This window comes from Lissotriton vulgaris, chromosome 2_2, assembly GCF_964263255.1.
Source record: "Lissotriton vulgaris chromosome 2_2, aLisVul1.2, whole genome shotgun sequence".
NCBI classification, from domain to species: Eukaryota; Metazoa; Chordata; class Amphibia; order Caudata; family Salamandridae; genus Lissotriton; species Lissotriton vulgaris.
The window spans coordinates 287,487,983-287,501,037 of record NC_141688.1 but is presented as its reverse complement, the minus strand read 5'-3'; positions in this window follow the sequence as shown (position 1 = coordinate 287,501,037).

The following is a 13,055-nucleotide window of genomic DNA, read 5'->3' as shown; positions in this document are numbered from 1 at the left end:
CACAACCAGTCAGGGGGCAACAATCATGACTCGAAGGGAAGAAGCACAACCAGTCAGGGGGCAACAATCATGACTCAAAGGGCAGGGGCACAGCCGGTCAGGGGGCAACAATCATGACTCGAAGGGCAGGAGCACAACCAGTCAGGGGGCAACAATCATGACTCGAAGGGAAGAAGCACAACAAGTCAGGGGGCAACAATCATGACTCGAAGGGCAGTGCCACAACCAGTCAGGGGGCAACAATCATGACTCGAAGGGCAGGAGCACAACCAGTCAGGGGGCAACAATCATGACTCGAAGGGAAGAAGCACAACAAGTCAGGGGGCAACAATCCTGACTCGAAGGGCAGGGCCACAACCAGTCAGGGGGGAACAATCCTGACTCGAAGGGCAGGGCCAAAACCAGTCAGGGGGCAACAATCCTGACTCGAAGGGCAGGAAGAGAGTCCCCTTCCGCAACCTGTATAATGAAGGCTCGGGCAGGAGGTCTTTAAGCTTTTTTAAGTGCAGTTTTAAAAGGTCTGACACGAGATCCTCTGTTAAACTATTTTTCGTGTTGGACCGTCACGTGCGTTTTATATTTTATAATATAACTCATTATATAATGTGTTACGTTGCATTGGTTTTTAATACTCAAGCAAAAAAGATATCACTTACTTACTTAGGTGAAGGCATGGTTGTCCTCACGACAGTTGCTTCATCTCCAAAACCCATCTGTCTGTAAGAGTGGTCTTATGGCGCCAAGAAGCCGCATGGTTTAACGTGCTATACAAAGTGAATAAATGAATGCAACTGTTTTTTAAAATGTAATCACCTGAAGCCAGACCGTTTGGCAAGAGGAACATTTTCCCCTTTCAATGACCACATTAATTGTGTTTCTGGTCAATAACTGCACTGCTGTGATATCTGGTGGAATCCGTGGTACAAGTCATCCCCCCCCCAACATTGGCGTAAGGGGGTGGATCCAAATTCCCCTTCTGTCAATCACCGCCGGCCTTACTGAACTATCAGGCAGGTCTGGGGCAGGTTCCCGTGTGTGTTATTCAGGGGACAGGTGTGTCACTACAACACCAGAGACGCCATTAACTGCAGGAAATGATTCGAGTTAATCTGGCCACCGAGGCCTGCGCGAGCCCGCCTTATATTATGCGGCTTCTTATTGAATATGGTTTACAAGCACTCAGTCCTAATCCCTTTAAAATTAAGATTTTTCAGAGCTTGGAGCCGATCCCAGTCTGTTTTTTCCAAAAGGACATCGTATTGTATTGCAGAATTTATTATAGCGCTTACTACCCCTATGTGGGGCGCCGAAGTGAAGGAGGTACCACCCACCGTGAGAACCAAACATCCATCACCCAGAGTCACAGTATGAGGGGGGGGGGGGTTCTGGGGGTTTTCACAGCCTCAGGCTGGTGAAGAATGTACTTCTTTTTATTCCATCTCATCTTCAGAAGACATTAGTTACCTCCCGCGTGCTATCCAAGTTGGACTACTGAAATGATACCTACCCGAATGGACATCAACATGTGCTCAGTAGGTTTACAGCCTTGCAGAACGCCGCTGCTGGCTTACTACTGAAGGTTCCCAAGCACAAGTCAGTGTCCAAGTCCATGAAGAAGCTTCACTGGTTTCCCAGAATTCTTGCAGGGAAGCAGTGCCGGAGGGACGCCCAAGATCAAGTTTTGAAAGGGTATCCGATGAGTTGATATTCCTATTAGTATCCAGTAAGGCCAATGGCACATCTTATTATTGGGAAAATCCAAGGTTAATCTTGACAAGACCCTAAGTACCAAGGTCGCTATACTCAGTGAGTAACTGCGTGTTGGGTAATAGCAGCATCTATCATTTGTCTACTGAGCCCCAAGGCAAGATGGCTGATAGATTGGGCTCTGAAAAAAGGTATTATAATGATGATTAATGACATAGTTAATGTCATCTCTATGTCGAGGTAAGTAAAAGTATCCCCAGACCAAGCTCCCTAACGGCGATGATGATATGGATGATGATGAGTGCTATAATTCTTGGTATCATTTCAAATGCCACTCTAACTGAAGGTACCCCTCAGACCAAGCTTAGTAACAGCGAAGATGATGATTGCTTTGCTTGTTAATATCACCCCGATTCCAAGCTATGTGAAGGTACCCCTCAGACCATGCTTAGTAACAGCGATGATGATGATTGTTATGTTTGTTATACCACCCCTGATTCTACGCTATGTTAAGGTACCCCTCAAACCAGGCTTAGTAACAGAGATGATGATGATTGCTTTGCTTGTTAATATCACCCCCGATTCCAAGATATGTGAAGGTACCCCTCAGACCATGCTTAGTAACAGCAATGATGATGATTGTTATGCTTGTGATATCACCCCCAATTCAACGCTATGTAAAGGTACCCCTCAGACTAAGCTTAGTAACAGCGCTGATGATGATTGCTTTGCTTGTTAATATCCCCCCTGATTCCAATCTATGTGAAGGTACCCCTCAGACCATGCTTAGTAGCAGCGATGTTGATGATTGTTATGTTTGTTATATCACCCCCAATGCTATGCTATGTAAGGGTACCCCTCAGACAATGCTTAGTAACAGCGACGATGATGATTGTTCTGTTTGTTATATCACCCCCAATTCTACGCTATGTTGTATCAAAAAGCTATGTAAAGGTACCCTTAAGACTAGGCTTAGTAACAGCGATGATGATGATAGCTTTACTTGTTAATATCACCCCCGATTCCAAGCTATGTGAAGGTACCCCTCAGACCATGCTTAGTAACAGCAATGATGATGATTGTTCTGTTTGTTATATCACCCCCGATTCTAAGCTATGTAAGGGTACCGCTCAGACAATGCTTAGTAACAGCGACGATGATGATTGTTCTGTTTGTTATATCACCCCCGAATCTACGCTATGTAAAGGTACCCCTAAGACCAGGCTTAGTAACACCGATGATGATGATTGCTTTGCTTGTTAATATCACCCCCGATTCCAAGCTATGTGAAGGTATCCCTCAGACCATGCTTAGTAACAGCGATGATGATGATTGTTATGTTTGTTATATCACCCCCGATTCTAAGCTATGTAAAGGTACCCCTCAGACCAGGCTTAGTAACACCGATGATGATGATTGCTTTGCTTGTTAATATCACCCCCGATTCCAAGCTATGTGAAGGTATCCCTCACACCATGCTTAGTAACAGCGATGATGATGATTGTTATGTTTGTTATATCACCCCCGATTCTAAGCTATGTAAAGGTACCCCTTAGACCAAGCTGAGTAAGAGCATTGAAGATGATTGCAATGTTTGTTAATATCACCCCTGATTCCAAGCTATGAAAAAGTACCCCTCAGACCATACTTAGTAACAATGATGATGAATGCTATGTTTGTTATATCACCCCTGATTCTAAGCTATCAATCAATCAATCAATCAATCAGAGTACTTGTAGAGCGTGCTACTTACCCATGAGTGTCTCAAGGTGCAGAGGGGAGGGAGGTGCTGCTACTGCTCGATGAGCCAGGTCTTTTGGAGTCTTCTGAAGGTGAGTAGGTCTTGGTTCTGCCGTATGTGGGCAGGGAGGGTGTTCCGAGGTAGGAGAAGGATATGCCGCCGGAGGATGTTCGTTGGATGCGGGGGGACAGCTGAGAGGGAGAGTCTAGTGGGTTCAGTTCGGGTCCAGTTCGGGGAGGCCTGGAAGCAGGTGTGGTTTCTACCAGCGTTGAGTGCGCGGAGGCTGCTGGCGTCGTAGTGAAGTCTGGTGTTGTGGCATTCGCGGGGTCCAGGGGTTCTGGCACTGGGAGGCGGGAGGCAGGGCTCAGCGAGTGGGTTCGGGGGGGGCGGGCCGCAGGGGCAGCAGCGGCAGGAAAGCGAGTGTGCAGGGGGGGCACAGGGCACAAGCACTGGTTGGAGCTGCAGCGGGGGGGAGCGACCTACTTGGAAGGTCAATAGCCGATCTCCTTATTGCACAACTGCCGCCAACTTGAGGGGAGCTGTTAGGGAGGAGCAGCTGGGAGGCCGGAGGCAGGAGGCAGGGGCAGTGGCGTAACGAAAATTGAGGGGGCCTCCCTGCAAAGTGCAAGGAGGGACCCCCTTCCGGACATACTCGGGAGCTCGCAGGCCAGAATACTGTTCTGAGGGGGCCTCGTAGAGCTTGCGGCCCCCGCACTGCGGGGCCTGGGCGGGGCCGCAGGGGCAGCAGCGGTGGGAAAGCGAGTGGGCGGGGGGGCAAACCAAGGGCACAGGGCACAAGCGCTGGTAGGAGCTGCAGTGGGGGGGAAGCGACCTACTTGGAAGGTCAAGGGTCGCTCTCCTATGGAAAGGTACCCCTTAGGCCAAGCTTAGTAATAGCGTTGATGATGATTGCTATGTTTGTTAATATCACCCCCGATTCCAAGCTATGACCATGCTTAGTAACAGCATTGATGATGATTGCTATGTTTGTTAATATCACCCATGAGTCCAAGCTATGGAAAGGTACATCACGGACCCAGCTTTCCAAATGAGGCGATGCGTGTTGCTATTATTACTATCATTGCTAATGTCAGGCTAATGTACTGCTCAACCAAACTTATTAATGGAGATGATGATTATATTTGCTATTATTGTTGCTATCACTTGTTACTATCATGTCTACTACCAAGCTAACTAAAACGTGTTGATGATGATTTTTGCTGTTATTGTTAATACCATCCCAAATGCCACTCTAAGTAAAGATACTCCAAGAACGAACTTAATAATCGTCATGATGATGATTAGTGTCCCTGATGCCAAGCTAAATTAGGGTACCCCTCAGACCGCAGTTACTAACACTGATGATGATGACGATTGCTACTATTGTTGCTAGTAAAGTAAGTAAATTTACTCCACCGACCAAGCTTACTAATGATGATGATGATTCCTGTTATTCTTACTAACATTCGTATAGCCAATCTTAGTAAAGGTGCCCCTCAGAACAAACTTACTAGCAGTGATGATGATGATGTATACTATCATTGTTATATTCAGCTCAAGCGTACTATGACTCATGCCAGTCTAAGTCAAGCTACTCCTGAGGTAAAGCTTACCAGCAGCGATGAGGATGATGATGTTTGCTATCATTGCTATCATCTGCTCAAGCGTACCAATGACTCATGCCAGTCTAAGTCAAGCTACTACAGAGGTAAAGCTTACCAGCAGCGATGAGGATGATGATGTTTGATATCATATCATCTGCTCAAGCGTACTATGACTCATGCCAGTCTAAGTCAAGGTACTCCTGAGGTAAAGCTTACCAGCATCGATGAGGATGATGATGTTTGATATCATTGTTATCATCAGATCAAGCGTACTAATGACTCATGCCAGTCGAATTCAAGGTACTCCTGAGGTAAAGGTTCCCAGCAGCGATGAGGATGATGATGTTTGATATCATTGTTATCATCAGATCAAGCGTACTATGACTCATGCCAATCTAAGTAACGGTACTCCTGAGGTCAAGCTTACCAGCAGCGATGAGGATGATGATGTTTGATATCATTATCATCAGCTCAAGCGTACTATGACTCATGCCAGTCTAAGTCAAGGTACTCCTGAGGAAAAGCTTACCAGCAGCGATGAGGATGATGATGTTTGATATAATTGCTATCATCAGCTCAAGCGTACTCATTAGCTACTCCGAGGTAAAGCTTACTAGCAGTGATGATGATGATGATGATGATGATGATGATGATGATGACGACGACGATGATGATTTTTGATATTTTTGTTAATGCCATCCATAATTCCAAACCAACTGAAGGTACCTTCAGACCAGCTTGCTGTGTCCACGTTGTGTGACATTAGAGACAGAGCTTCAATCCTTTTGCAGCTCAATGTTAGATGACTACAGGTCTCCTACGTGCAAGTCCTAATTTTCTAATTTGACTTACTTGCAGGGGTAGACGGTTCTGACGGGTCAAGCGTTTCACAGTCCTTTTTGAATCGTTAAGCAGTGGGTGTGGGCCCTGGATCCCATGAGTCTCGCGAAGGGAATGATTGTGGATCCAGGAGTGTCCTTTCCAGGAGAGGACTTAAAAAGCACACCACGAGGGACAAGATTGGAGATATTTCCAAACCGAATAAACTGGTTGGAGTAAATTTCTGTACAGCGCCTCCTGTCTGCACGAGGCAGCACTGCATCCCACTGTCTGCAATGCATCTGTCCCAGTGCCCAGACGGCATCAAGTCTGGACTCTCGCAGGGCCGGGAAGAGTGTCCGTCCTGGTGGAATCCTCTCACAGTGAGGGCTGCTCACCTTGGCTCTAGCCTGCCACACTTGTGATAGCCCAAAAAGAAGCATTTTTTGTGCATGGCAAAATAGTGTTCAAGCTCTTTTCTGCAGACGTGCATTTTACCAGTAGCATACCGTTGACATGTATGTTATCAAGAAATTAGTGTTCTATACCTGTATTTTACATCAGTAACCACATGACTTCCGGGGCCGATTGTTCCAGTGACCTTCAGGTGTTCCATTTGAATTCACACACTTTAAAATAAGTTGTAGAAGAAAAGTACAGGGCTGACATTGCATCCTTGGTGAAATAGGGGTATCTGCACACCTTCTTGTAAGGCCACGACTGCTCCTGCAAACACTCTCTCAGGAGCCTCTGGTGCAGAAGATCAAGCTCATTGGTCTTCCTCTTTGACCCCCAACCCTGGGCGAGAGCCCTCACTTATAGGGAGTTCCCATTCACGTTTCATGATAGGGGTGTAGTATCCTGAAGGAAGGTGTCCTTAGTTACATTGAAAGTGCTAAAATCACATTCCAGAAAAATAGTCATTTCAATGGGTGCGGTGTTACTACTTTTGTAACTCACAAACATTGACATAAGTAGTGTACGCTTGAGTAGCTGCACCACTCACACCCTGTCAGGTACACTCCCGAATATGGCATCTCACAGTTTCAGGTCTCACTATAGACAGTTATTAGCAGCCTGTTTGGCAATACCTCTTGTGCACAATACCACAAACGTAGGGTGGGAGTAGAGCCTGCCCATGGGGTGCCTGGATTTGCTTTCTTGTCAGTTTCATGTGCCTCCTTCTTATTCGATGATTTCCCTTCATCTTCTTATATTTGTTCCCACTTTGGAACATGGCTTCTTTACCATCCTTTTGATTGGCTGACTTGCATCCGTTCACTGCTCATATTTAGGGAGTTTTTGTTTTCTATGAGAGTGCATGTGTTTTTTCCCTCTATCAGGTGTGCTCTTTCCCCATGTGCTCCCTCCCCCCCACATCCGCAAACTCTCTCCCTCGTGTGCTGCTTCTATAATTCCAATCCGTGACCCCCACCCACACCATGCTGCTCCCTCCACCTCCCTAACACAGAGGGGCAGATTTACAATAACTGGCACATCCCCAGGGATGCGCCAGTTATTGTGCGCCATGCCTCCACCACCATGGATGCGCCGCATTTACAATGCGGCGCACCATGGGGCAAAAAAGGCACAGATGCGTGACGCATCTGTGCCATAAATGCGGCGCATTGCTGGAGTTGCATCGCAAGCGCGACGCAGTTTAACTGGTACAAAACCCTCGCGAACTGGCAGAAATCCTTGCGAACTGGCAGAAATCCTTGCGAACACAAACAAAAAAAAATCCGCAAATTCGCGAGAATTCGCGGAGTTTGCGGATTGCGAGTTCGCAAATTCGCAAAATTCGCGAACGCCAGATTCACAAAATTCGCCCATGCTTAGTTACATGCAGGTTATGCACGTCTTAGGACACGCACCCATCACTACTGCAGGATCTCGTCAAAACTCTGGTGTTTAGCACACGGCCTGGACACCAACTAGGCACACGGCAGTATGAAGGTCATTATTCTCTGTCAGGCACAATAAGAAAAAAACACGGACGTTGAATGAATGCATTAGCTTTAAATCAAAGTTTTTAAATTCTTTTACTTCACTTCTCGTGCACAAAGCCTTGTTATAGGCCCTTAAGGCAACACTGAATGTCACTTATGTTTAAATTACAAATGTAAGTGTGTAGCGATAACTAAAATGTGTCCTCTCTTGGACAAACTTCCTTATTTTTCTCCCCCCTTTCCTTTAGGCTATCATGGCTAGGAATGATTAGGCTTTACTCAGTCCTGATGATGATCCCTGTAACTATGTAATGGGATCGAAACGCCGTCGACAACTTCTACACCATATACTCTGTTGTGTATCTGTTACTATATTTCAAGTAATGGTGTAAATGTGAATTCTGTTATTGCTATATGCACCGAAAACAATAGCTTTTGCCTAAAAACCTTTCTCTACCTTCTATCCACTCCGCTAACCATGACAATTTGTAAACGTCTGGGCACAGGCTTGTGCCCATCTCCAAGAAATTGTTGAAGGTATCTCCTAATATTGTGTTTCTAAATTAAATATTAGACCTCTGCCCGGCTGGGCAAGTCAATTTACAATATAGTTTCCATTGTGTCTATATTTACCTTTTGACTATATCCCTCCTTGCATAGGACCGCTGTTGTCTTAGAAAATCTTTACCCCACACACTGGAATGGGACTTACTTCAGCATTTGTGTGAAGAAGTAGTGTACAAGTGTGTCTCAATGGTTATAGCGGCAGAACCTGATGCAGAGGTCTAGCCCTGGACCAGGGTTTAATTCCCGCCAGACCCTGATGCAGAGGTCTAGCTCGGAACCAGGGTTTAATTCCTGCCTCGGCGGGTCCTGGGCTCAACTTCCTCGGACCTGATAATTGGACGGAAGGTTGCACAATGGCAAAACATTCACCCCCAGTCACAGATCTGGGTTTAATACATCGTTATTTTTCTCACCAAGCCACCCCAGTTCTGACATGGCCATATGCAAATCAGTCTTGACCCTGTGCCTCATGGGAACAGTCCAGCCCGAACTGCCAAGCCATGTCTTTCCTGGACCGTAATAAAGCATCTTAGGACCGGTTTCTGGTTATCCGCCGTCTTCAGCCAGGATCGCTTGACTCCAGTGGCTTAGTGAGCAAGGGACCCATGTCTGGGCATACCCTTCCCACATAGGGTGAACAGCAAAACACACAAGATGATGGACGGAATGTTGCACAATGGCAAAACATTCACCCCCAGTCACAGATCTGGGTTTAATCCATCGTTATTTTGCTCACCAAGCAACCCCAGTTCTGACATGGCCATATGCAAATCAGTCTTGACCCTGTGCCTCATGGGAACAGTCCAGCCCGAACTGCCAAGCCATGTCTTTCCTGGACCGGAATCAAGCATCCTAGGACCGGTCAAGCTATCCTGGCTGAAGACGGCTGATAGCCAGAAACCGGTCCTAGGATGCTTGATTCTGGTCCAGGAAAGACGTGGTTTGGCAGTTCGGGCTGGACTGTTCCCATGAGACACAGGGTCAAGGCTGATTTGCATATGGCCATGTCTGAACTGGGGTGGTGTGGAGGGCAAAAAAATGATGGATTTAGGCCCAAATCTCTATTCTGGTGTGAGTGTATGATATTGTTCTGCATTCTGTCCATCAACTGTTGTTTTTGTATTTGTCACCCCAAGTGGGATGGGTATGCTCAGACGTGAGTCCCATGCTCTCCACACCACTGAAGTCAAGCTATCCTGGCTGAAGACGGCTGATAGCCAGAAACCGGTCCAAATATGCTTGATACCGGTCCAGAAAAGACATGGCTTGGCAGCTCGGGCTGGACTATTCCCATGAGGCACAGGGTCAAGGCTGATTAGCATATGGCCATGTCTGAACTTGGGTGGTGTGGAGTGCAAAATAACGATGGATTTAGGTCCAGATCTCTGTACTGGGGTAAATGTATGACATTGTTCTGCATTCTGTCCATCAACTGTTGTTTTTGCATTTTTCACCCCGAGTGGGATGGGTATGCTCAGATGTGAGTCCCATGCTCTCCACACCACTTGTGTCAAGCTATCCTGGCTGAAGACGGCTGATAGCCAGAAACCGGTCCAAAGATGCTTGATACCGGTCCAGAAAAGACATGGCTTGGAAGTTCGGGCTGGACTATTCCCATGAGGCACAGGGTCAAGGCTGCTTAGCATATGGCCATGTCTGAACTTGGGTGGTGTGGAGTGCAAAATAACGATGGATTTAGGTCCAGATCTCTGTACTGGGGTAAATGTATGACATTGTTCTGCATTCTGTCCATCAACTGTTGCTTTTGCATTTTGCACCCCGAGTGGGATGGGTATGCTCAGACGTGAGTCCCATGCTCTCCACACCACTTGTGTCAAGCTATCCTGGCTGAAGATGGCTGATAGCCAGAAACCGGTCCTAGGATGCTTGATTCCAGTCCAGGAAAGACATGGCTTGGCAGCTCGGGCTGGACTGTTCCCATGAGGCACAGGGTCAAGGCTGATTTGCATATGACTATGTCTGAAGTGGGGTGCTATGGAGTGCAAAAAAACACTGGATTTAGGCCCAGATCTCTGTACTGGGGTGAATGTATGACATTGTTGTGCATTCTGTCCATCAACTGTTGTTTTTGCATTTGTCACCCCGAGTGGGATGGGTATGCTCAGACGTGAGTCCCGTGCTCTCCACGTCACTGGAGTCAAGCTATCCTGGCTGAAGACGTCTGCTAGCCAGAAACCGGTCCTAGGATGCTTGATTCCGGTCCAGGAAAGACATTGCTTGGCAGTTCGGGCTGGACTGTTCCCATGAGGCACAGGGTAAAGGCTGCATTTGGCCATGTCTGAACTGGGGTGGTGTGGAGTGCAAAAAAACGATGAATTTAGGCCCAGATCTCTGTACTGGTGTTGCCCTAAAGCATCAATTAGGCTGGCCGCCTTGCATATACTCAATGGGTTTCATTGAAGCAGGGGTGGCTCCAAAGAGAAATTCCCTCCTTGCACCACGGGGGTTAGAGAGACATGTCTTACTGCTTGGACCTCTCGATACTGCAGAGTGCAAGACTCCTCACCATCCTTGTGACTATGTGCAAGCTGTGTGCACGCCTGTCTCCTGGTGAAACACGCACTTCCACTGTTCAAATAACGTGCACCCCCTGTTGACAGGCCTTGCGGGGACATGATGCCCCAACTGAAGAGGATGGGCTCGGGGTATCTCTGCGGGTCATGATGACCCAGCTTAAGAGGACAAGATGGCTGAGCTGAAGAGTACAGGCTTAAAGGGGCTGGTCTTGGGGTATGTATGTAGGAACATGATAATAACATTAATTATAATAATAATAGCATTTGTAGAGCGCAACAGCTACCTCAAGCAGAGGTGTCACAGCACTTTACGGTCAACAGCAGGTGAGGGAGGTCCAACCGAGGGACTAACATTGGCTGAAGAGCCAAGTCTTCACGGTCTTTATGAACTCACGTTCGGACTTGATCAGGCGAATATGGGACGGCAGGGAGCACCACAGTCTGGCCGTCGCTACAGTGAAGGACCTGCCTCCCATGCAGGATTTAACAAAACGAGGTACACAGAGAAGGTGCTGGGAGTTAGATCTCAGCGTGCTTTCTTGTTGGTATAGGCACAGCCTACGATTAAGATAGTCCAGGCCACCTGCTTGCAAAGCCTGAATGGCCAGAGTCAGGAATTTAAACTCTATCCATTTAGCTACAGGTAGCCAGTGAAGTTGTCTGATGTGCGGACAGATGTGGTGACGGAATGGGACTCAACAAATTATTCTCGCTGCCGCATTCTGTACCATCTGTAATCTATTAATCAGATAGCCAGGCAGCCCAAGGTAAAGACAGTTTGCGTAGTCCATCCGAGATGTCACAGTAACATGGACTATGATCCTGCGACAATCCTTCGGCAACCGATGCAAGAATTTCCTCAAACTTCTCAACTTCCCCAAGCATGAGGCTGATATATGATGGACTTGGGCCAGGAGAGAGAGGTCTGTCTCCCATTTGACGCCCAGGTTTTTCACCATGTTTGTCGGTAAAGGTGGTGATCCCATTTCTACCGGACACCAAAGTCCAGTGGGAGGAGGAGATGCCTGGCTGAAGAACAAGACCTCCATCTTGTCCGCATTAAGTTTTTAGCTGTTATTCTTCATCCAGCCTGAAATGTCCTTCAAACACCCCTAAATCTAGTAAACCAATCAGCAGAGAGATTCTAAAAAGAGAACACCAGCTGGGTGTCTTTCGCAGTAGAGACTGCCTTTACTACCCAAGTAGTAACAAGAGAGAAGAGTGGCACTAGATAGGTGTTGAAGAGCAATGGGCTAGGGGCCGAGCCCTGAAGCACTCCCCACCGAAGTGGCTTCGGTTACAAGAGAAAGACCCTTTCAGAGCGTTCATTAAGGTAAAACTGGATCCAGGAGAGTACTACAGCCTGTAAGCCCAGCTGTTTGAGTGTATCCAGTAGAATTGGGTGTGCAACCGTGTCAAACGCAGCGGACAGATCTAAAAGGACCAGCATCGCTGAAGCCCCTGCATCTACAGTCATTCATACAGAATCCGCCACCTCCACCACGGCGTTCTCTGTGCTGAATCCTGACCGGAAACTGGACTGAGTGTCGTGCAGGATGTCATGACGTTCTAAAAAATTGTCGAGGCAACAGTTTTTCCAGCATCTTCATGGGTGCTGGAGTAGTGAGATTGTGCGGTAGTTGCTAAGCTCCGTCGGGTCAACGTTCAGCTTTTTTAATAGGGGCAGTAACAAAGCAATGTCCAAATATCAGGGAAATTGCCGATGTCAAGCGAGGTATTCCAAATGTGATTTAAAACGGGGTTAATCAAATGAGCCAATGAACAACTTCGGGGGACATGGATCCTCAAGCGAACCCGACTTGGATTTCATGATTTCAGCCAGTGATTCCTGCTGGGAAATAGGGAGATAATTAGAGAGGATTCCCTGCGACTGTGGCTCAGCCAACTCAGCCCCGCCGTAAATTTGGCATATGCCTTCTGTATTTTATCCTCAAAGAAGTCCGATAGCTTGATGCACAGAGAGGGGGAAGGATGTATATTACCCTCCATCACAGATGGCTTGGTAAAGGAGCTGACTATTCTGAAGATCTCTTTACCATAGTGTTCTGCCCTATTAATGTGATGCGCAAATTATTCCCTTCTAGCCTCCCTGTTCAGTTTGTGGAGCTTT